The 26,402-nt window shown below is 43.4% G+C and overlaps 1 pseudogene; it reads left to right on the top strand.

The window, feature by feature from the left end:
- Positions 1–235: 235 nt before the first annotated feature.
- Positions 236–12,500, top strand: LOC136480589 (disease resistance protein RGA5-like; annotated as a pseudogene).
- The last annotated feature ends 13,902 nt before the right edge of the window (positions 12,501–26,402 follow it).

Raw genomic sequence — 26,402 nt, 5'->3', positions numbered from 1 at the left:
TAGAAAGGCCGGCAAGGGATTCGCCGAACTTATATTAGTATCATAACATTATTCATTTGATTGTGACCAGTGTATGTTTAATTTGTCTGGACTCAAACTGGAATATAAAAACATGAGAAAGTATGCCATCGGTGCCATTCACCTCCCCACTCCACTGTTCACTATACATATACACATAGAAGCCTAACTCCTTGCACTGTGCTCGCTTAGGGACGACACATACATGGAGTTGGCGATGGGGGCACTGGCGAGTACCATATTCAAGCTGGGTGGTCTGCTCGTTGGCGAGTACAATCTTCAAAAAGGGGTGAAGGGTGAGATCCTCTTCCTCAAATCTGAGCTTGAGAGCTTGCAGGGTGCCCTTGAGAAGGTCTCCGATACACCGGCAGACCAGCTCGACATTCAAGACAATATTTGGGCCAAGGATTTGAGGGAGCTGTCTTATTATATCGACGACAGTATCGATCGATTCATGCTACACAGCAAGGGCACTGAATCGGCTGAGCTGCATGGCCTCAAAGACTTCATTGATAGGAGCATTGGTTTATTCAGAAAGGCTATGTTTCATCGCAACATTTCTGCCAAGATCAGAGACATCAAGAGCCGTGTCACAGAGGTGTCCAAGCGGCGTGATAGGTACAGGATCAACAGTTATGTTGTTAATAAGCCTGTCTCGGTTGATCCTCGTTTATTTGCTCGGTATGAGAAGGCGACGGACCTTGTTGGAATTGATGGGGCAAGAGAGGAGTTAATTCAGATCCTGATGGCAAAAAATGAGGTGTCCGACAAAGGGCAAAATAAGATTGTTTCCATTGTCGGATTTGGTGGTCTGGGAAAGACAACCCTTGCTAATGCGGTGTATGAAAGACTTAAAGCAAAATTTGATTGCTCAGCTTTTGTTTCAGTGTCACAAACACCTTGCGTAGAGAAATTATTCAACGACATGCTTTATCAAGTTACTAGGGAAAAGAATCCAAGCACCAATGTTATTCAAGCTCTTATTAAAGACATAAGAGAATTCCTTGAGAAGAAGAGGTACGAATAGAACATCCCGATCAGTTTATAGCCATGTGATTATTTGTTTGTAGAAAAATTTGCATCATAACACTGAAAGAACACAACTTCGGCCAAATATCACCCTGAAAGTTCCATTTTAGTAATGTTCAAATTTCTCCCCCACGTTTTGATTAGCTATAACAGCCATGCACTGACTAACGTCACCATAAATCATGAAAAACAATGCCAATATGAAATGATCACTTGTGTTCCTACTAAATGTCATATTAGAGCGATTCAATCTCCTTCATGTAGTTAATGAACTAGAAATGGAGATTCTTGTTTCCTCAAATGGAAATTCTAAACCTTTTAATACACTAGCCATCTTGAATCACTATCAATCTTTAATAGTCTCCCTGGTTAGCTTCACTTGGATACATTAAACTAGAACTTTCGACCTTGCTTTACTTTGCTAGTAACATGGCTTTCGTATGTAACCATGTGTGCAGGTACTTTATAGTAATTGATGACATATGGGACATCTCATTCTGGGAAATGATTAGATGTGCTTTGCCTGATAATAATTTTGGAAACAAAATCATTACAACTACACGTATCCTCAGTGTTGCTAATCAAGCCGGTGGTGCTTATAAGCTGAAACCCCTTTCTCTAAATAACTCGCGAAGATTACTATTTCAAAGAGTTTTTGGTAATGAGAACTACAATAGTGAAAACACAGAAAAATGTCCGGTTCAACAGCTAGCCGAAGTATCTGATAAAGTACTAAAGAAATGTGCTGGTGTACCATTAGCTATTATTACAATGGCTAGTCTGCTGGCTTATAAAGCAAGAAATGAAATGGAGTGGTATGAGGTCTACGATTCTGTTGGTACAAGTCTGGAAAGCAATTTAGATGTGAAGAATATGAGAAAGATTCTATCATTTAGCTATTTTCATATGCCATCGCATCTAAGGACATGCTTATTGTATTTAAGTATGTTTCCAGAAGATCATAAAATTAGTAAAAATCGTTTGATATGGATGTGGATAGCAGAAGGCTTTATCCAATCTGAGACACAAGGGGAGAGCTTATTTGAACTTGGGGAGAGGTACTTCGATGAGCTCATAGATAGAAGTATGATCCAACCCATACATGATCGGTACACTGGCATGATAAAAAAATGCCGGGTACATGATATGGTGCTTGATCTTATCCGCTCCTTATCGAGTCAAGAGAACTTTCTGATCATACATGATCTGGATTGCACATCTCAATCAAATATGATACGGAGGCTGTCCCTTCAAAATGGCAAGGAAAGTCATGCTATGACTCAGTCTACTATGAGACTGGAACAAGTAAGGTCAGTTATTGTATTTCCATCAGCTGTTAATATAATGCCAGCCCTTGGGAGCTTCCGAGTTTTACGTGTACTGAACTTAGAAGGTTGTGATCTTTCCCAAGGTTATAGCCTTAAGGACATAAGAAATTTATTTCACTTGAGGTACCTGGGACTAAATTGCACTGGTATTGCTCAGCTCCCTAAAGAAATAGGAAGCATGCAATTTCTACAAACACTGAGCATAGCGAGAAATAAAATTTCTAGCTTGCCATCAACGGTTGTTCAGCTAAGAAATCTGATGTGTCTATACACTGACCACTCTACAAGAGTGCCAAACGGGATTGGGAACCTAACATGCCTCCAAGAGATGCTAATAATAAGAATTGACAACTCTAACATTGATATTATAGAAGAGTTGGGCCAGCTAACAGAATTAAGGGTGCTATCTATTTTCTTGAGCGAATGGAGCGACAAGCTAGCTGGATGCCTATGCAAGCTGCAAAAGATCCAGAGGCTATATATCAGGTCCGACTTTAATCAACGCATCATCGGTGGATTGGATGCCTGGGTCGCCACTCGTCATCTCTGTACATTGGGCATAGGACAGAGCTGTTGGTTCTCAACGCTGCCCACTTGTATGAATCTGGGGTTTCTTCCACACCTATCCGCTGTGTCCATTGCTGTAAGGGAGTTACAACAAGACGATCTCGATATCCTTGGGAGGTTCGAAGGTCTCCGCTACCTCAATTTGGAGGTGGACCATGAGAACCTCGGAATCCATGGCACATTTGTCTTTGGCTCTGGTTTCTTCCCAGAGCTAGTACGCTGCGAGTTGGGGTTTGTAGGGCCTGTGGTATTTCAGCAAGGAGCTATGCCAAGGCTCACAAGTCTATGGTTCAGCCCTTTCTCTGTGCGGGTAGAGAGAGAAATTGATGGCAGCAGTGATTGCTTGGACTTGGGCCTAGGGAACCTGCCATTGCTACAGGAGGTCGTCGTTAACCTTCGATCTGAAGGCGACAGCGAGGAGGAGGTGGAAGAAGTGAAGGCGACACTGAGGCATGCAGCTGAAATGCATCCCAATAATCCTACACTTCGAATCCGATGAAGTTGGTACGTTGATGGATGATGGCAGGAAAGGTGAAAGTTGTAACCTCTTGTTTCTATGCTCTCCCTATCTTATAATCTTTATTCACCTGTTTTCATCATGAAGAAACGAATCTCTGTTTCTGTTGCAGGTTCAGGTTAGCGATGGCCAATGGACACAACAGGCCAAACTCAGCCTGGGAGTCAGCATATCTGGATAATTTTACCTATACGTTTTCTCAGTAGTCATGTTATTTACTCATGGAAATGGAAATGTCAGAGGTCAAGATAGAAGAGTTGGGCCAGCTAACAGAATTGAGGGTGCTATCTATTTTCTTGAGCGAATGGAGCGACAAGCTGGCCGGAGGATTCCTATGCAAGCTGGCCCAACTCTCACACCTTATAATATTTATTCCCCTGTTTTCATCATGAAGAAAAAAAATCTCTGTTTCTGTCACAGGTTCAGGCTCATGGCTAATGAACACAATAGGCCAAACTTGCCCTGTGATTCTGTGACTCTGCATATATGGATGATTCTACCTATACATTTTATTAGTAGTCATGTTATTTACTCATCGCAATGGAAATGTCAGAGGTCAGGATACATGAGGAGGAAAATTTGCAGCTGTGATTGTAACTGGGTTTTTTGTTTTCAAATTGTTGCGTTGTAAAGAATTAGTGAAATCTCATTCTCACTTGTACATCGGCTTTTGGCGAGTCCTCTTCGTTAAGATGGTTATGATTATGTGTTTTTTGCATGACAAAACTGTCTTGATTGTGTAGTCAATTTCAGAAAACGCATATATGAGTCTTTGCACAAATATACCCTTGATCATTTCTGAGTATGAAATGGAATTTACTATTCAAAATTGACAAGTGGTCCTCAACTCTAAGTGTTCTTCTCAACCTACAAGTGGTCTCTCTCATCTCCAAGTGGTGCTCAAAGTTCATATCCTCACTAGTGTCATCAAGTGATGTTCCATGTTCCTTTAAGGCAATTGATGACAGAGGGGGAGAGAGTTGTCAAAGGTATCAAGAATCATTGACAAAGGGGAAGATTGGAAGCAATAACAAAGGGGGAGAGAAGAAAAGATGCAAGATTGAATATTAGAAGGGGATCAAATTTCATGAACAAGTGAAGCACACGAGTAAGGGAAAAAGCTCATGGACTTTGTTTGCTTTATGCATTTAGTTGTGCATAACATATGATTGCTTGCATTGCAAAGTTTAAATTCATTAATATGCTTGTGTGGTGTTTGTTAGACCATAGGCATGATGACTTGATCTCTAGATGTAGATATTTGAATCCTTTTGTAGTCTAACATGGTTGTTAAGCATGTTGTATTTCAAGTGCTATCTATCATTTCAAGTGGCAAGCATGCCAAGTTGTCAGGTGGTATCTTGCAAACCATGGTGCTAAGGAGGTTTTCAAAGTGATAAAGATTTTTCTTAGATGAGATTGCATTTTGGGACACATTTTGCAAACCAGTGCTAAAGGTGTCAATTGTCCTATGTGGCACATTTTGAAAATGCTAACATAGTGCAAAATGCTAACTCCCATTTGCTTAGTTGAGATTGCCGTTGGGTGAGATTGGAGTTGGCCTAGCGCATTTGCTTTGAGAGTTAGTGCCAGTGTTTCATAGACCGACCAGTAAATTTATTACCGCGCTGCTCTAGAAAGCCGGTGGTAGCACTTGAGACACAAGGAATTATACTAGTTCGGGATGGAGCCCTATGTCAAGCGGTCCTGTGACAGTGCCCTTAGCCAGGCTTGCGCGCATGGCAACGAGGGCGGCTCGTATTCTCCCCGCGCACCGGCGAGGCTGCAATGGAGCTCCTTCCCGCACGACGGTGGGATTCTACCCGTGCGACGGCGGTGGTGACGCGCGGCAGAGAGTCCGGGTAGGTCCTCCCCTCCTTCATCCTTACTCTAGGGTTAGGGTTAGGGTTTCGGGTTGGGGTCCGATCCTTTTCTTCAAATCGAATCCCCTCCTACTCTTCTACTCGGTTTTCTACCTCGATGAGCTAGATCTACGCCTAGTTAGGCTCTGATACCATTGATAGATACATAACAGGATCACTAGCCATAGATCTAGCATATATACTGACTTCTGATTGAATAGCAAACCCAAGAACATTCTAGTGCGAGAAACAGAGAGAAAGAGAGAGAGAGAGGGGGGGGTTGTGGAGGTGCAAACCATCGGCCGCCTTCGTAGAAGACGAGCTTGCCATGGGGAGCGTGTCGGTGGCGCGGTGAGGTCCGGCAGTGAAGTCACAGAAGCAGTGGTGGCGGGGCAGAGGCGGCGATAACCGGTGGCGGTCTTCCCGTCGCTGGCAACGCCCCCTCACTAGATCAGCTTAGGGTTTTGGGACTGTAGGTCGGGCGTCTGGCGGTGTTGGCATAAAAATGTGGCGATGCAACCAACACACAGCAAGCCAGACGATCTAAACAAAATAAGATTGGAGATTTGCTTGGCTTCAACACAGGACCAGTCGATCCTGAAAATACCGAAGGAGTGCCAGTCAATTTGACCTGCAATTGACAAGGAGAGAAAACTTATCAGTAATTTAGGGTGGAACATACCGGTTTTGGCCAGACAGTTCCAAGTATGCTGCTTCGAGAGCAGCCAAACAGGAGAATCGACTAAATAGCCGATACGAGAAGAAATCGACTGTTAAGGACTGTGATGCTCGTGGGTCATGATTGGTTTATGATAACAAGTACAATACACCCAGATATAAGTAATATAAAGAAACATCATCAGCTAGATGGATATAACCAGTGTAAAACATTGAGCCAATAAGTTTAACAAGAAAAGATATAACATGCGAGCAAATCGAATGTCTAGTACAAATAAATCTACAAACGTTCTGGATCTAATCTGTTACCATCAACAGTGAGGTTTGACCGGATCGATACAGCTATAATAATGATAACAAACTATAACCAAAGAATCTATAAAACCATCTATATTTCGACAAGTTCATGAAAAACATGCTATATGTGTGAAAGCAGAGGCGAATCGGCTAAAATAGCCAATGCATACATAGCAAACAAACAGAGTACATATCTTGATCATGAACAAAACCACTAATCAATGATCTCTAATCCAAAGTCTTACCAGTGAGGTTCGACCGGATCGATGCAGCTATGGTAGTGTCATTAGATTAGATCTTATTAACTAGTGAGTTTATCCAAGATTAAAACATGTCTTTGGATGCATACTATGTTTGATTGGAATAGAAATAAAACAACCGATCTAGCAGAATTAAGCCATCAATTATGAGATTCAAAGTGTGACCAGACTAGAAGACGACCAATTGTGATGATATGATGCCGATCTATCTCTATCTCAATCAGGTGATTTGTTATAATTAATGGAACATTAATTATAACAAGATCGATAACTGGTGAATCAACCAAAAACAGCAAGGAAAATCTTACTAATCTTAGCAGATTCGATAACTGGTGATATTGTGTTAAACAACAAGTTATTTAACACAAGATTGATAACTTTGATCTATATTATGATTCATAAGAGATCAATCAGCTGATGCGGCCTTATAAATAATGATACAGATCGATAACTAACTTATATTATACTCGTAAAAGATCAATCGACTGATGCAGCTTTACAGGTATGATACAAGTCATGACGGTACTCACAGACAAGCCGAAGGTCGATCGGTCAATGCAGCCCTGCTTGTTGAAGAACTCGTCGAGATGTACAATACTCCTACTCCTAAGGGTTGGCGTGAAGCCAGAAAAGTAATTGTATTGATTGATTGGTTGTCATAAGCCGATACTTTTCATACCAGGCGTGCAATCAAGCCCTCCAGTTTGGACTGTGAGAACTCATGCTTCAAAATTATCTTCCTTTAGTTCTTCATAACTACAAAATTGATCTTCCTCTGCATTTTGCAATCAACCTTCATGAGCCGATATCCTTGATGACTTGCTTGGATTCAATCCTCTAGAACTCCTGACCATTCACCTGCTTTAGCCGATTAGGAGCTACCTTTGAGTCTATAATTATAATCGGCTATAGAGACGATGGGCATGAACATCAACTTCTTTCTTGCCATTAACCATAGTTATCTGCATGTGACCATCTAATAACACCATGCCAAATCGATGCACATAATATATTCATCAACTGAGATGCCAATTAAATATTCTGGCCACCATGATATTTAAATATACTCTAAGCACTTATCAATACTTGGAGCCGATTTTTCATGTGCTGACAATAACTTTTGGCTGACAATCTCCTATCAACTATACACCAATAGTAATCACCAGCTGACGATCTTCTCTCATCTGATGTGTGCTGATGGTAATGTCTTTGGTTTCTTATGGCTTCCAGCTTTGTTTCCTCGCATCTTCGTACCATATGTGGTTGTATTATATTCAGACGGATACTATATTTTATTTTAGCCGATGGAATATAATATGCTTATATATCATTGGCCTGCACTGCAACTGAAATTAAGATTATGGCTTCCTATTCTCCTAGCCGATATCTCAGATGGCCTGTCCGACGATCAATGTATTGTAGTTGACTTGATGTCGCATACAACATGTTTCTTTGGAAAATGGGCTAGACTCAGATCCTTCTAGTTAACTCAGGCAAAGCATAACATCCTTCTGAGTATCCATGCCAAATACTAATATAGCCATCCACCCATCTTGTAGTCGTGTTCTCGCACATATGCCGTCAAACATGAACAAGCCGTATAACCCAATCTGATGAAAATTTATCAGTCGCTCTTGATAAAATAATTTCATTGGCTCAAAATTTCATTGGACAATTTTAATCCCATCGGCTATATATCTAGTCTTGGAGATGCTGGAAGTGAGGGAATAACGGACAACAGTGAAGAAGTAAACGATGAGAGAGCATAAGTCCAATTCTATTTCCTAATCCCCCTTACTTCGTTTGGCCTTGCATGGTTGATACCGATATCTGACATCTGTACAGAGCTTTCCGGCCAAACAATTAATTCCAATCTGAATTTTTATATTTCCAACTACAAAATGAAATCACATATATTTGTCGAGACTCCTCCATCCATGAGTTAGGTAAAGACATGACTCCTGTTACATGTTGTTCATCTGATATGTCCCTTGTTTGCTTTCTCTTATCATGTGTACAAGTGTCTTCATTCACCAAGCAAGTCATATGTGATGCACTGGAGTCTTGTGATGTATTCTCTCGAATCCAACTGAATAAAAGGCTCCATTGGCTTGCATTAATGTCTTGATCCATTGGCATCAGCTTGCATTTTGAACTAAGAATATTGTATCAAGCCGATCCCTTTCTTGAAAAGTTGATTCCGCTCTCCAATAGCCGATTCCTTTCTTGAAAAGTCAATTCCGCTCTCCAATAGCTGATTCCTGTATCTTTACAGCATTCATTGAGACTTACCGGTTATTTGCAAGGCGATATGTCTATCGGCTACTCATCTGCTGTACGATTGTCGGTCTACTTCGTCAACAAATCCAACTCCTTAGAATCAGATTTGCACACATAGCATGTATCCTGCATGTCTCCAGCAGATGCATTAACTCCTTGGGACCAGTAGACGCACTGACACACCCTGGATTACTTGCTGGAACTTCATACTGTAACCGCATTGAACGCTCCTTCTTGAAACATGACGATCTACACGGTGGAGTAATGACACATACTAGTAGACACGAAGCCTACAACGGTACGCCCTGTTTTTTCTGTAGTTTCTTCCATACGTGATTTCTAGCAGCATGCGTCCAAGTAGAGTTAAGCACTTTTCAATGCTCGGAATCCATATCTCTAACTTCTGATCAGACGATTGTGGTCTCACCGGGCGTGCCAAAACATGTGTTGACACAAAAAATGTGGCGATGTGATCAACACACAACAAGCCGGACGATCTGAGTGAAGTCAGCCCAAAGATCTGTTTAGCTTCAACACAAGAACGGTTGGTTTCAGGACCAAAGGCGTGTTAGTCAATTTGACCCTGCAATTGACAAGGAGAGAATAATCAGTAGTTTAAGGTGGAACATGTCGGTGTTGCACTAGACAGTTCCAATATGTGGCCAAATAGCCGATTCAATGGGGCTATCGACTAAATAGTTAATATCCAGCGTATTCATGGAATGAAGACCTTTGAATCAAGGATTATCGACTAATATTAAACGATAATGATACGAATCGGCTAAAATAGCAGATTCAATGGGGCTATCGACTGAATAGTCGATATCCAACATATCAGTAAAGCAAGGATCGCTGAATTAAAGATTATCGGCTAATATCAATAATGATGGTATGAATTCAAGATAACCGATACTCATGGGTCATAGCGATTTTATTATGATTGATTAATCCAGACAGAACAAGTACAATACACCCAAATATAAGTAATATAAAGAAAACATCATTAGCTAGATGAATATAACCAGTGTAAAGCATTGAGCCGATAAGTTTGATGAAAAAGGATATAACATGCGAATAAATCGACTGTCTAGTACAAACGCTCTGAATCTAATCTGTTATCATCAACAGTGAGGTTCGATCGGATCGATACAGCTATGATAATAATAATAAACTAAAGCCAAAGAATATATGAAACCATCTATATGTTGACAGATTCATGAAAGCATGCTATATGTGTGAGAGCATAGGCAATCGGCTAAAACAGCCGATGTAGACATAGCAAACAAACAGAGTACATATCTCGATCACGAATAAAACCACTAATCAATAATTTCTGATCTAAAGTCTTACCAGTGAGGTTTGACCGGATTGATACAGCTATGGTAGTGTCATTAGATTAGATCTCATTAACTAGTTAGTTTATTCAAGATTAAAACATGTTTTTGGATGCATACTATGTTTGATTAGAATAGAGATAAAACAACCGATCTAGCAGAATTAAGCCATCAATTATAAGATTTAAAGCATGATCAAATCAGAGAACAACCAATTAAGATGATATGATGCCGATTTATCTCTATTTCAATCAGATGTTTTTGCTATAATTAATAAAACATTAATTATAACAAGATCGATAACTAGTGAATCAACCAAAAACAGCAAGGAAAGTCTTACTAATCTTAGCAGATTCGATAACTTGTGATTTTGTATTAAACAACAAGTTATTTTACACAAGATCGATAACTTTGATCTATATTATGATTCGTAAGAGATCAATCAGTTGATGCAGCCTTACAAACTACGATACATATCGATAACTAACTTATATTATGGCTCATAAAAGATCAATCAGCTGATGTAGCTTTACAAGCACAATACAAGTCGTGACGGTACTCATAAGCAAGCTGAAGGTTGATCAGTCGATGCACTCCTGTTTGTTGAAGAACTCGCCGAAAAGCTACATTACTCCTACTCCTAAGGGTTGGCGTGAAGTCGAAAAAATAATTGTATTGATTGATTGGTAGATGATTTGGTACAATAGCCAGGGGTTTATATTTATACCATGGGCTAATAAGAGTCCTAAACGAACACGACTAGATAACAAAAAGAAATATCAAGATACATAGATTCTAATTTCTCTTATGCAGAATCCTTGCTGATGAAGCTTTCTTGTTTGATATGTGTCCTTGTTTCTTTCATCGTGATATGCATCTGGATGTCGTGTTTCTCCAAATAAAATAATATTTCCTGGTCGGCTCATACATATCCCTTAATTAGAAGACTTTCTTCCTTTTGACATCATCGGCCGATCTCTTCCTTTCTAGGATAAGCTTACCAAATTTTGGTGTAAACAGGCGGCTCGGGTGATTCTCCTACCTTGTGCCCCAGCCCCCACCTCCCTTTTTAAGGCACTGTGCAATGGGTCCCACTAACCATGGAGCGGTTGGGCGCCTCCGATTAGGACGCGGATCCAAGGGCCCAATTAACCATTGGTGGAGATCAATCTAACATATTGAACAATGAGCACAGCACATCTCCATCGAAAATGTTTCAAAGGTTGTCGCTTCAGAACAGCGTTGAACACCTGACTAGTCCATTCCCTAGTATGAGCATGCTACAAGTGAGGTCAGTTATTACATTTTCATCTGCTTTTGATCTAATGCCGGCCCTTGCAAGCTTCAGGGTTTTGCGTGTACTAAATTTAGAAGGTAGTTATCTCCCACAAGGTTGTGATCTTAAGCATCTTGGAAATTTATTTCACTTGAGGTATTTGGGACTTGAAAGGACATATAGTAATGAGCTCCCAGATGAAATAGGAAACCTGTGCGTTATCTACAAACATTGGACGTAGTGGGAAGTTATATTGGTAGCCTGCCATCAACTGTTGTTCAGCTAAGACATTTGACGTGTCTTTGTGTCGACCAAAATACAAGAGTACCAAATGGGATTGGGAGCCTAACAACACTTGAAGAGCTCTCAATGTTATACCTCTGTGACGAATCCATGGATATCACAGAAGAGCTGTGCCAGAACAGAACTTAGGGAGCTAGAAGTTTTCTTCTGGAACAACACCTTGGAGAAATCTTTGGTGGCGTGCCTATGCAAGTTGAGAAAAATCCAGAGTCTAGTTATCTGGGGCTCTGGTGGGGAATACAATTTTGATGCATGGGTCGCTCCTCGACATGTCCGTAGATTGCAACTACAATCCTGCTGGTTCTCAAGGCTGCCAGATTGGATGACTCCTTCGCTTCTGTGCCTCTCCTTGCTGTGGATCAACGTGAGGGAGCTGCACCAGGAGGATCTAGAAAGTCTTGGGAGGTTGCCAGCACTCCGTCATCTGTATCTGATGTTGGACCATGAGAAACTCAAAATCCCTCGGAGATTCGTCGTTGGTGATTGTTCGTTCCCATGCCTGGTAGATTGCAGGCTGATGGGATTTATGGGAGCTGTGTTCTTCCATCAAGGAGCTATGATGAGGCTCAAAAACCTTGCCTTCACGTTGTATGCAAGGGATGTGAGAGAAATTGCGAGCAGCGATGGTAGTTGTTTCGACTTGGGCTTAGGCAACCTGCTGTCACTGAAGAATGTCATGGTTTACTTCCGATCCAGAGGCGCCAGCGAGATGGAAGTGGAGGAGGCCAAGGCTGCACTGACCCGTGCTTGAGATTCATCCCAACCATCTCAACTATGACATATGGAGTTGAAGGTTAGCATGCCACTGAGATGCATCCCAATCATCCCACCCAAACCGAGCATCCCTTACAACTAACGACAGGAGAAGAACCTCAATTTCTCTCCTTTCTCTGCATTCTAATCTTTTTTCCCTGTTTTCCTCAAGAAAAAAAACCTCAGTTTCTGTCGCAGGTTCAGAACAGCGATGGCCAATGGAAACAAGTAAACAACAGGCCGACACCCCCCCAACCCCAACCCCGCTAGCAATGATGTTATTGTTTACTCATTGCCCATGGAAATGTCACAGATCAGGATATACGAGGAGACAAAAATGTACAGCTGTGATTGTAATTCTGGGATTTTTTTTTTCAGATTGTAGCATTAAAAGAGAATTGGTGATATCTCACTTGTACCACCTACTTTTGGCAAGCCCGCTTCTTCAAGAGATGGTTATGAATTATGGCATACCTTCAATTATTGGTGATTAGCAAATAGAACTTTTTATATTTAAAATTGAGGCCACGACCTCCCAGCAACGTTTTATTTTTGAAAATCACCTCCCAGCAGCCTGCAATATTTTTATTAGCATTTCAACCTCTAACCAGAATATGTTAAATTTTGTGGTAACATTGGTTCACAGTGAGACTTGCAGATATTTTAGGCTTGCATATATAACAACAATGATATAGAGACAAAGGAACCCGCTGTGGACCTCGTGTAGAGGTTGAGGTAAACTGTTAGAGCTTGTTTGGTTGCAAGCATGGCCTAACAGCTACAGCCTATCTTCCCGTGTGTTGTTTGGTTAGAATCCTGGAATGCTGGCAGCACCAGGCAACCAATGCCCCAACCAAGCGGACAAAAGTGAGTTCCTGGGCCAAATTAAAAGCGGGAGTGCTGGTGCCCGGACGTCCGATGGATACCGATCCATCCAACGGTGCTGCGGACGCAAGTCCCGCACGCTGCTCCTCCTGTTTCTCTTCTCTGATCGTTTCCCCCGCGCTTGTCGCTTGCGCCGTGCGCCCCCCCCCCCCCCCCCCAGCTCGCCACTGCAGCTTGTCCCCACACCCGCCGCGTACGCCTTCGCACCGCCCCACATACGAGCATGCCCCATCGCCCCCCTGACCGCAGCACCCCCATCCGGTTGGCCCCAACGCTTCCGTCCACTATCCCTCCGGCGAGCCACGCGCCCCTGGCCGCTTGGCTCGCCCCTGGCCGAACAACATAGAAAGCTGGAATAAAACACGTGCAACAACACGGAAACAACTACTGCAACATTAAGCTGAAGCAGCTGAAACACCATGAACATATTATTGCAACAACAAGGAACAACAGTTGCAACATTATGATGAAGCAGCTGAAACACCATGAACATATTATTGCAACAACAAGGAACAACAACTGCAACATTAGGCTGAAGCAGCTGAAACAATATGAACATATTATTGCAACAACATCGAACAAACTGCTGCAACAATAGGTTGAAGGGGCTAAAACATTTGGAACATATTATTATAACACTGGTGTGAAGCATATGAAACAACGCTCGAAATAAAAACACTTGCAACAACATGGAACAACTACGGTAATATGAGATTGAAGCAACTAAAACATACTGCAACATCTCAAGCAGTGCTACTACAACATCGCAAAAACATCTGTTGCAACAACAACAAAAAATCCCATTGCAACATTCGAAATCATCTGTTGCAACATCCGAAAAAACCATTACAACACGGCGAGATCTGACCCCGAGAGCTCGCCGAAACCCTAGCCACCGCCACATCCCTTAGATCCAGAGGAGGACGAGGAGGAGGTGGAGGAAGAGAAGGAGGGCTCAGATCCAGAGGAGGAGGGAGGAGGACTTAGATCCAGATCCAGAGGAGGAGGAGAAAGGCCTCAGATCTAGATCCCCCCGCGACCTACCTCGTCGGAGCCGCCGCCGTCGTCCTCATCTTCGGTGGGGTGCGGGAGCCGGGTCGCAGGGAGAGTGGGGGTGCATGGAGGTCGCGGAGGGTGAGGGACGGAGGGAGGAAGGGAGCACGGGCGGGCAGGCAAGCAGCGAGCTCGCGTGCGGACGGAGGGAGGTCACGGAGGAGCGAGGGACGGATGGAGGGAGGGAGCTCACGCGGCGACGGCGCAAAGAGCGGGCAGGAAAGTGGCGCGGAGAGCGAGTGCGGGAGAGAGCGAGGGCGGGGGAACGGGCGGAGTGCGACTGCGGGAGAGAGCGACTGCGGGCCAGTGGGTGGAGTGGGTGAAGTGCGAGCGGTGCGTCCGGAAGCCCGGACGGCCGGTCTATAGCATTACCGAATTAAAAGAGCACTTGCTGCCTGGGTTAGTGAAAGTCATTGTACGTATTTATTATAATCTAATCATTTGGCTGCCTGTAAACTATCTTTTTATATATAAATAAACACATGGTTATGTCAACACAATAAACAAGTACTGTGAAAAACAGATTTCCTTTTTCAGTTCTCTCCCTAGTCTTTAATTAAATGTACTAGTTTACTATTAAAATGTTTATATTTCCAAGCAAAAATATTTACTTTTAAGAATTTTATAACTTGCAAAAATAATCCAAATAATTTATTTTTGTTAATCGAACTATAAGAGTGCACGTTAACTGTACATAATTTATATCTTTATTAGGCATATTATTAATGGAGCTCTTATTATGGACATTATTAAGTATTTTTTATATTTTAAGCAATAATATTGGTATATTTTATATCTTTAAGAATACTATTAACATTGTTTATATGTTTAAGCATGTCACCAATTGAAACTCGTTACCTCTTTCATTAGACTATCAAACATATTTTATCTATTTGTCAACCTTCTCGTGCACATAGGCTTTCAACCAAACAGATTATCTTCCTGTTTCTTCAAATTTATAGACATTTGCTTGGCCAGGTAGATTCCTTCGAATTTATAAGCAACACATTTTGTCAGGCAAGCGGTACATGCCTTCAACTTAACAGACCCTAAAAGCGTATAATTAGTTGCAGCTGAGAAAGGCTATGACAATGTGAGGGCCATGTTTTTCCCTAGAAACCTCTAGCGTGCTTTACTGCACTACGTGTATTAACTTGATTTGCATGCTTACTGGAACGCAATGATCAGTATGCCTTTTTGCAGCTGCTTCCTTTAATTAGGATCTTCTTATGGAACTGTTCATATTAGGAAAGTAACCCTCAGCAATTTTCAGAGGCCCAGGTATAGTGCAAGGACTGACAAGTCAAGGTATGGGCCCTGGTGGGCTTCTAACTATCGTGGGTCGTCCAGAGTGCAGAGCAGCACAGCTTGTATCGTGGACCTAACCATCTGATTATATTCTTTGAAAGACAAAATGCACTTTCATTGTCGAAGAAAAATTCAAACTAATCTCCAAAACGTCAGAACCGTTACAGAGTACAAACTCGAATATACAGCCTTACGTACACTGGCAATTCAAACAGCACCTCCAAATCAATTGCTTAGGTCCTCTTCCTTCATGTTCATGTTATTAGACACTTAACATATTGACACACATTGTAGTGATCTCAATTCAAAACCAGAGCAGGGATCGGAGTGCTTCCGAAAAAAAAAAAACAGGGCAGGGAGTAAACATGCTCACTCAAGGACAACAATCAAATCCACCTTATCAACCACTTTACCAGGCTTTTCGCCGAACATGTCTTCAGTTATATCCTCGGCTACGAGGCTCTCATCTGCTCTGGTGCTCTCGACGTAGAACTGGGATGCGCCGTAATTGCATTGCTCCGGTGCCATCTCCAGTGCCTGCAGTGTTATGGTGACACACTAAACTTGGATCGTGGTGGAACAATATTTTTGCTTGGTTGTGTGCAGTACAGAAGTGAGCTCGCGGTTGTAACTCTGAAGGCAAAGTAATCGTCTGTATCATTAAATCATCTCAATTGAGCGTGTTATCACCTCATTGTGCTCAAACAGGACATGCAGCTCCAGTGGCTCAATCTCAAGCATGTCCTTCAACAACGGATGTTTCTGGGAGAAAATTTAGATACAGATTAGCATGACCTTGTACTAATATAACACCCAAAAATTTTATCCATTGCTCGAATGGACGATTAGAGACCATAGATGCGTAGAGCTCGTCGAACACATTCCGTTTGACTACTCATTTGCGTTGTTTGGAGTTTGGATCTTGGAGATATAGGTTTTGCAAGTTTTATAAAAATAAAAAATAATTAAAAAACCAAACGAGTTACTGTAGCCACTGTCACCTCGTATTCACATGAGAAGAGAGCAAGGTCTTGACAATCGTTCGCTGCCGTATCCATTCCTCCTCTAAAACCGGTTAGGGTTCTTCTTCTCCTTTTGTTTTGCTCTCAATCCCATGCTTTCCCTCGCTGTTCTTGATTGTGATTCCGTACATGGAGTAGATCAAGTCGATGAAAGGTGTGTAACGGCCGGGATCGTTGCAAGAAAGAAGGGGAAATGAGAGTTCAATCGTTGCGGATCGTCATCATACTCACAATTGGGGTAAGACTCGCTTTACCCTACTATTTTAATGGGAAATCTATGTTAGGGTTTACCTAATTCGTTTAGGGTTCTAATCTCATAATTAAATTATGTTGTTTTCCATATCGTGTTGTTGTTTATATGTTGTTTAAGGCTATTTTTACGTGCCAAAAAATTATATTTCAGTAATAGACTTCAATACCTTTCTTTTGCCATAGAGATCACCTTCATAGCTATTCTGGTTTGGGAGATATAATCATTCTTTTGTGATGCATTGACAGTTTCAGATATGTTCAGTTTTACAATATCTTAAGTACATAATTTCTATGAATTATCTAAATGAAAGTTGTAGTAAATTGCATAAGCTTTCCATATTGGTAAACTTAATAAATTTTGGATCATTATATCTCCAGTTATGCATGTTTTAGTCAGCTGTTGTTTTCTATTGTCAGAAAAGTTCAATTAGTTTGTTGGCTTGTTTTGGGTATCTTAGTTTCTTCAAAATCCAAAAGTTATAACATGTAGATCATGTTGTGTTGTATATTCTGATAAAGTTTCATATTTTTTGGATAAGAGATTTGTCTGCAGTAAAAATGTGAAGCAGAGTTGCTGCTGTTGATTGGTCGCATTTTTGATGGAAAACAATGGCATAGGCTGTAGAATCGATTCATGTGTTATTTGTGTATGCTCGCATGAGTATGTTTTCTGAGGTGATGGTGTTTAAACAGGTGGTGTGCTCTTGGATCATTCTTAGCTCAAGTGTTTGATCTTCAGTTAATGCAAGTAAACGTAGCGGTGGTTGCTATAGCTTGACTTGTTGTTTATTCTACCTACACTTTATCATAACGTTAATCCATTAGAGATGATATACCTAATTATAAATTCACTTATCCTTTGAAGTAGTTTTGTATGATTTTTATTATTGAATCTTTTGTCATATGTCTATCATCATGAGGTAAGTGGTATGTTTATGAGTGTGGATGAATACGACAGATGAGGTAAGTATACTTGCAGTTGCATCATGTGCATTCTTGTTATGAGCATATGCATCAAGCCAGGTCAGTGAGAAAGTCATATAACTATTCCGGAGTGCTCTTGAGCCAGGTCAAAGAGAAAGTTATATGACTATTCCGGAGCGCTATTGTGGATTTTGTCGCCGCTTGTTGGCCACGACCGTACCGGTACAGCAACGTACGTTGCCCGAGGAGGGATACCATGCAGCTTCATACCTTGTTGAGTATGGAGGCAATGGACATGCATATGCATTTCATTTGCACTCTTTGAGGTTTATTTGTATTGAAGTTTTATGTTGGCTTGAAGGTGGATATGATGAGTATTGTTTTTTATGAGGAGTATTGTTTCATTCATATGTGGAGGTGGTTTATTTATTGTATATCATGTCCTCTACTTCTTTATGAAAATTTTATTTGATATCTTACATAATATCATTTACTTCTTTACGGAAATCTCATTGGATAAATAACTTGATTATTAAATATTGTTTTCTTACGATGTTATATCTTCCATATTAAATCGATGCCTAATTAACTTGTAGTTTGAATGACATGTTAAGGCAGTTTGTTCTCACCCGTCTTATCTTTCTAGGTGCTTGATTAGATGCTTTGCTTCAAGGGATGGGATTAGCAGCACATCTTCACTGTTTTATCCACTTAGTGATAATAATGATACTTTTGTCTTGCTGTTATAAACTTAGAATTTACTAGCTTGGTGACCATTTGTGGTTTAATAGTAACTTTTGCGTTGAAACCTATCTTAATCATAGCTTTATTCTCGTTGCTGCTTCCACGTTATAGTTTGTGTAGGGGTTTCTATTGCCTAGTTTTATACTCTTGCATGAAGGAAGGGACGTTAGTGACATCCTGTGCTTTTGTGATGCCAGGGGTGTTACAACTAAATTGCTTATGGAGAACGATGTAGCAAACACCCTTACCTGATCAAATATAGATACATTGGTATTATTATCCAATTCGTTGAGCTCATGGATAATGGAGCATATGGGAGGTCTTCTATTTCGTTCTCTGTGCAAGCACCTCAGTGCCAATTCGAGGCATTTATGCACTTGATGGTACCACAATGGTGTATGCTTCCCGGATTTATTCCACCTATGTTTCCATTTTCTAAGTACCTGCCATTTCAGAAACAAGGTTAGAATAATTCCCGGAGAAAAGTTCATGCAGATATTGTATGTGTCCTCTAGCTTCAAATATAGAAATAAACTCCCTCGGTCCTGAAATATAATGAATTTTTAGTTGGCCTAAATCAAACCCAGTTGACTAAATTTGTAGAGAAGAATACTAATATCTATCAAATCAAAGAGATAAACTATAAAAGTATATTTCATGATGTATCTAATGAAACTCATTTGATGCCATAAATATTATTGTTCTTTTCTATAAACTTGATCAAACTTATGACAGTTTGACATAGGATAATTGAAAATCAGGACTGAGAGAGTATACAATATGACCTAGAATATCATATGAATACTAATAATTCCTTGGAATTAAGGCAGAATCTCTCGGTTTCAATGTGAGTTCATCTGTTTCCAATGTAAAATTCCAACAAGTCTATGTGAATTTCATTCATTCCAATGTGGAGCCCTAAACTTGGACCAAACATTTCATGCATCGAGGCAACCTTTCCCTACCTTTTTTCCTTAATTCAATAGAAAGCTTTTCCGTCCTCAAAGGATACACATGCCTTGTTTGGTTTGTGATTAAACTAGCATATTCAAAATATGTTGTACTTTTTGCTAAGCAAACTTTGCAAAAGTTCATCAGTTTTTGTAACCATCTAAATCAACAAGTTCCTAGTGATGTGAAATAGATTCACATACCTATGAACTCTAAGTGCACGCATAACCATTTAGGAAGAAAAATGTGGAACGATTATAAGAGAAATGTGTGGTTAGCAACGATCTTATTACTATTAATTGGAAGCCCACAACACAGTATCCCAGATTACCAACATCTGCTATCATAAGAAAACTTGAATAAGAAAAGGCACACCTATATATTCTTCTAAATTACTAACTTCTTCCACTATTATAATAATGAATGAATAACGCAAAGTAAATATATATTCTGTTTGTGTAATATGATATTAAAAATGTAAGTTGTTACATTTGATGAATTTATACATTGATAGCTTAATTGTAAGAACTTGACTTGTTTACTAAAAATATTACTACACATATAACATCTTCAGCGTCATGGTGCAGGTTGAAATAACCATTTATGTCATTGTAGTAATATGCATATAGACTATAACCAAGTCTTCACGCTTAGTAGCTAGTATAATTTTTAAAAAAATACAAAATGAGAGTTAATAAAAGGTAACAATAAGCATTGAAGCTCCAACTTAACAAGTGGATAATAAAATTTAAGGCAACTAAACAGATTGAAACTTGCAATCCAAAATCTAGATTCATATGTCATGACACATGGGTAATAAAATTTAAGGCAACTAAAATGACTGAAAGTTGCAATCTAAAATCTAGATTCATATGTCATCACACGTATGCTCTGATAAGTGCCGACATAATATAATCTAGGTTTCAACTAAACACATGTTGCAGGCATATGCAAAGAGAAAAAACTATAAATTTAAATGGTGAAACATATCACTACCGAAAACCGGCACTTTGCCGAGTGTATTTTATCGGGCACTCGGCAAAGACGGTCTTTGCCGAGTGCCAAATAAAATACACTCGGTAAAAAAACACTTGGCAAAATGCGTCTTTGTCGAGTGCCTTTTTCTGTCACTCGGCAAAGATGTATTTTGCCGAGTGCTATTTTTCGGCACACGGCAAAATGCATCTTTGCCGAGTGCCTTTTTTCTGGCACTCGGCAAAGATGTATTTTGCCGAGTGCTATTTTTCGGCACACGGCAAAATGCGTCTTTGTCGAGTGCCTTTTTTCTGGCACTCGGCAAAGATGTATTTTGTCGAGTGCCTTTGTTTTGGCACTCGGCAAAGAGGCATTTTGCCGTGTGCATTTTTTTTTGGCCTCGGCAAATCAGTTTTTCAAAGCAATTTTTTAGGCCCTAAATGAATTCAAATGAAAAACTTTTCAACTACAAAGTTGTATAACTTCTCAAGATCTACAAAGTTTATTTTGGTCATTTCTTCATTTGACAAATCGACAATAACGTTGTTCATAAAATCTACATCTCTCATTAGTTTCATGAAAGTAGAAGAGAGATATATAAGATTTGTGAACAATGTTACTACCACTATGTCGGATGAACAAATGACCAAAATAAACTTTGTAGATCTTGAGAAGTTATGAAATTTTGTAGTTAGCAACATTTTGATTTGAAATCATCTTGTCATGCAAAAACGACATTTGAATTTGAAAATTTTAAAATTTGAATTTTTCAAAAGACCTCGGATGGAAAAACTTCCTAAATGAAAATTGTAGATCTCCAAAAGTTATGAAACTATGTAGTTGACAACTTTTTGATTTGAAATCATCTTATCATGCAAAACTACGTTTGAATCTCTCAAATTTAAAATTCGAATTTTTCAAACGACCTCAGATGGAAAAACTTCCTAAATAAAAATTGTAGATCTTGAAAAGTTATGAAACATTGTAGTTGATCACTTTTTGATTTGAATTCGTTTAGGGTCTCAAACAAGCAATTTACTCTCGATTTAGTATAATATACGAGGATAGATAACGGAATCTAGACACAAGTGATAGTGTAGTGCAGTGGTAGAGCAGTAGACACGCGAGGGAGAGGTCATGAGTTCAAATCCCGCCGGCCGCGTTAGCCACGAATTTAGCACAAAAATTGCACCGACTTCGATGAAGACGGGCGGGCGCTGACTGGTGGCGGCCTCCCCAAAAAAATTTGTGAAAATTTTTGCTATTATTTTTGGGTTTTTTCGCATTTTTATTTTGCCGAGTGTAAATCTTTGCCGAGTGCCGCCCCAAGCACTCGGCAAATTTTTTTTTATTTTGCCGAGTGCCTAGATAAAAAGCACTCGGCAAAGACCCTTTGCCGAGAAAAATTTTACCGAGTGGACTTTGCCGAGTGCTACACTCGGCAAAGCCTTTGCCGAGTGCAAAGGGCTCTTTGCCGAGTGTAAAAACACTCGGCAAAGCCGCGGCCTCCAGTAGTGTATATAGTAATTCATTAATTTATTACAAACAGAAGAGAGAAGAGACAGTATCTGATGGTATTGTGTTAACAAATTAACAGAGAAAAGTTGACGAAGATTAAGGAAATTTAATTAGTTGGAGATATCAAACTTATCAACAAACTTCTACTATTTATGTCTCGTAAGATTACAGTCCGGGTAGGAGAATAAGTTGATGTAGTTAGAAAATTACACTTACCCTAAAAATATTAGGCTTCTCCTTACTTCCAGTTACCAGCTCTCTGGTTATGACACCCAAACTATATATGTCACTATAGATGTCTCTCTTATGTGGCGGCATTCTGGAGCAGAATATCCTCTGCATACGACAGGACCCATTATGACATGATAAAGAAACTAAAAATTATGTAACAGGAATTTGTTGGCATTTCTGGTGACAAACATTCTAGCTATATATCTTGTGAATTTTGTAATAAAATTCAAGGGATCTGTCAACGTTGTGCATCCAGGACTCCACAGATATTATAGAGCAGCTGGGCAATCTAACAGAGCTGAGGGTGCTTGGTATTGACTGCTGCACTGAATGGAACGTCAACGAGGTGGAGAAATCTCTAGTGGAGTGCCTGCACAAGCTGCAAAAAATCCGGACACTATCTATCTCAATGGTTGGTGAATGCAACTTGAATGCCTGGGTCGCCCCTCAACATCTCCATAGATTGGAACTAAACGGATGCTGGCCATCCACAGTGCCAGCTTTGCTGAATAACCCATCGCTTCTTCTGGAGCTCTCTTTCCTGTCCATCGAAGTGAGGAAGCTTCGGCAGGAGGAACTCGAAAGTCTTGGGAGGCTGCCGGCTCTCAGCTATCTCGACATAGAGGTGGGCAATCAGAAGATTGGAACTGTTCAGACATTCATGATTGGTGCCTGTTCCTTCCCGTGCCTTGTACACTGCACGCTGCGGGGATACATAGGACCTGTGGTGTTTCAGCAAGGAGCTATGCCACTTGGTGTTCCCTGTACGAGAGATCAGAGAAACTGCAGGCATCAATGGTGGCGGTTTTGACTTGGGTTTCGGGAACCTGCCGCGGCTCCGAGATGTATCCTTTTTGCTCCGTCGGGGAGGTGCCAGCAAGGGGGAGGTTGAGGAAGCGGAGGCAGGCAATTGAAAGCCATCCCAATCGTCCCACACTTGACACTACTACACAAATGATTTTGCGCGACACCCCCCGGAGGCCACCGAGGCGGGCACCTATTTTTGCCCGTCACGGTAAATGACACGGTTTACCTAGGCGGGCATTTTTGTCCGCCACGGTAAATCGATTTACCGTGGCGGACGTCTTAAGATGTCCGCCACGAAAAATACCCTATTTTCCTCGGCGGACATCTTAAGACGTCCGCCACGGTAAATCGATTTACCGTGGCGGGCGTCCTAAAATGCCCGTCACCTAAAATGTGGAGGCCCAACTGACCCAAACCGAGGCCCAATAGCCATCTCCAATATAAAAGGAGGGAGTTAGGGTTTCACTGAAACACATCACCCACATCCCTCGCACCATCGTCGCCACCTCCCCCACTCTCTCTCTCTCAGAGTGTCAGCTCCCCGCCTCCCCCACTCTCTCTCTCTCAGCTCTCCGCCTCCCCCACTCTCCCTCTGCCTCCCTCTACTCTCCCTCTACTCTCCCTCGATGCAGGCAGCGGCGCGCGGCGCAGCTCTCCTCCATAGCGCCGCCGCGACGGCCATCCCCTACAGCGGCGCGCGGCGCAAGGAGGAGAGCGGCGCAGGGTGGCGCCGCACCGAGCGACACGACAACGGCGGCGGACCCCTCCCTTCCCCGTCGGCGGCCTCCTCCAAGGGCGCGCGAGGCCTCCAGACGGTGGATCGAGGGCGCGCGGAGCGACGGCGCGCGCGGGACGACGGCGACGGTTGCGCCCTCCTCCTCCCCCACGGATCCTCCATGAACGACGACGGCGCGGGGCTAGGGTTTCAAATCCAGTGAGTTCATCTCCCTCTTCCTCTCCATCTCCCTCTTCCTCTCTCCATCTCCCTCACTCCTCCCTCTTCCTCTCTCCAGATCCGGCGACGGCGACCTCTTCCTCCACGGATCCAGCGGCGGCGACCTCCTCCCCCCCGGATCTGGCGGCTGCACCCTCCTCCTCCGTGGATCTGGCGGTGGAGCGACCGGATCCGGCGGTGGTCCCCTGCGAGCGACTGGCGAGGTGGTGGCGGCCGTGGGAAGCCCGGATCCGTCGCCGGTGGGCTCGCCAGTGGGCTCGAGAACGGGCTCGCCGGCGGGCTCCTGGTTTTTTTTGTTTTTTTTAAATGATTAACCGCAGCGGGCATCCTAACGTGCCCGCCGTGGTAAAAGTATATTTACCGCGGCGGGCACGTTACACCGTCCGCCGTGGTAAATCGATTAACCGCGGCGGGCAAGGCCGCCCGCCGCGGTTAAGCCACGATTTACCGTGGCCTCTAGGCCGCGGCGGACGGCTTTGCCCACCGCGGAAAACCGAAAACGCCCGCCTCCAGTAAAGTTTGTGTAGTAGTGTGAGAGTTAAGCCACGATTTACCGTGGCCTCTAGGCCACGGCGAACGGCTTTGCCCGCCGCGGAAAACCGAAAACGCCCGCCTCCAGTAAAGTTTGTATAGTAGTGTGAGATACTATGATGGAGATGAAGGTGAGCTATCTCCGGTGTACAGTGTATACCATCTCTTCCAGGCTTGATGCTCATACTGATGACATATATATCCTAGCCAGCCAACTAAAATGACTACTTTTTCTTTTATCAATACAAATGGCCAACATCAGTTGCAGGAGTAACTGGGATCCTGCCGTTGGGCAATGATAGGAATAAGGGGCAATTATGTATTTGGCCCGGAACAAATCACTCTTCTTTATTTAGCACTAAAAAATTTTAACTTTCTTATTTGGCATCGAGTTAAAATTTTCTTCTGTAAATGGCACTACCGTCCATTTAGTGCATTCATCCGTCACTTGACTACGTTGACCTTGTCATGTTTCTTTCGAAAGTACCAAAATGCCCCTCTATACTCGCTCGTGACCAGCGGCTCGTCTCCTGCCCAGGAGCTCGTGGAGGCGCGGAGGCCTCTCGCGCCGGACTCGGCAGATCGAGGCGCGGGGGATGCGCTGGGAGTTCCTCGCCTGCCGGTGCTGGGCCCAGCTCGCAGCGCGGGGGGCGCGGCGGGGCGGTCTCGCCGCCAATGCTAGTGCCAGGCCGCGACGCGGGGGACGCGACGGGGCGAGCTCCGCGATGGCCGTTCATGCGCAGTGTGCGTCTCAGCAAGGAGGAGGACGTCGTCGAGCAGCTTCTCTGTCCAGAGATGACGCGATGGCGCTGGAGCTCGACGTGACGCCGGTCATGTGGCTCCGGGCGTGGGACGAGCGGCGGCTGTGCTACGCAAAACGCGGCCTCTGCTGCGCGCAGCAGCAGCACGCGGGTGAGTGGAGCTCGCGGCCTGGGCAGCGTGCGGAGGACGCGGCCGGCGTGCTGCTGCTGCTTGCCCGCATGACTGTGCTGCATGACGTCGGAGCTCCCAGACCGAGTGCTGCTACTTGCCCGCATGGCCATGTGGCCGCCACCGCGGCGGCTCACCAGCTCGCCCGCTCCACGCCGTCCGCGTGCTCCGTGCGCCGCCCAGTTCGCCCGCTTCGCGCCGGCCATGTCCTCGGCGCGCTGCCCAGGCCGCGAGCTCCGTGCGCCGCCAATGGCGAGCAGCAACTCCGCGACGACCGTCAATGGCGAGCAGCAGCAGCAGCACATCGGGAGAGCAGCAGTAGCAGCACGTCGGGCGAGCTCCGCGACTAACACAAGCCACACATCGCCGCCTGGCCGGGCCGTCGCCCTCTGTTCCGCACGCGGGGAGGAAGAGCGAACGCGGGGGGGGGGGGGGGGCATCTGGCCGCGCCGACGCCGGGTGCCGCCGCGGATCCATGGAGCATGGTGGAGGATGCAGGCGCGCAGGCCCTCCCCCACCCCCGGCGGCGCGAGCTCCTCCACCGCGCGCCGCTGCTTGCGCCTTGCCATCGTCTCGGTTGGCCGCGCTCGCCCACAAGTCGTCGCCGCAGGTGCCGAGCTCGCTCCCGCGTGCCACACGGGCCACAGCCTCCGCCGTGGTCTGCGCCGCTGGTGGGGGCGCGCTGGGGTGGGGAGGGGCGCTACCGTTGGGGAGGGTGGATTGCGCGCCGCCACTGGCACTGGAGGAGCAATGCCGTGGATGCCGTTGGGGATGGGGGCGCCATGGGGAGGGGACGAAGGTCGCGGTCGGGGAC

Source organism: Miscanthus floridulus, chromosome 9, assembly GCF_019320115.1.
Source record: "Miscanthus floridulus cultivar M001 chromosome 9, ASM1932011v1, whole genome shotgun sequence".
Classification (NCBI taxonomy): domain Eukaryota; kingdom Viridiplantae; phylum Streptophyta; class Magnoliopsida; order Poales; family Poaceae; genus Miscanthus; species Miscanthus floridulus.
The sequence above is the reverse complement of the archived record's forward strand: the minus strand, read 5'-3'. Positions and strand labels throughout refer to the sequence as shown.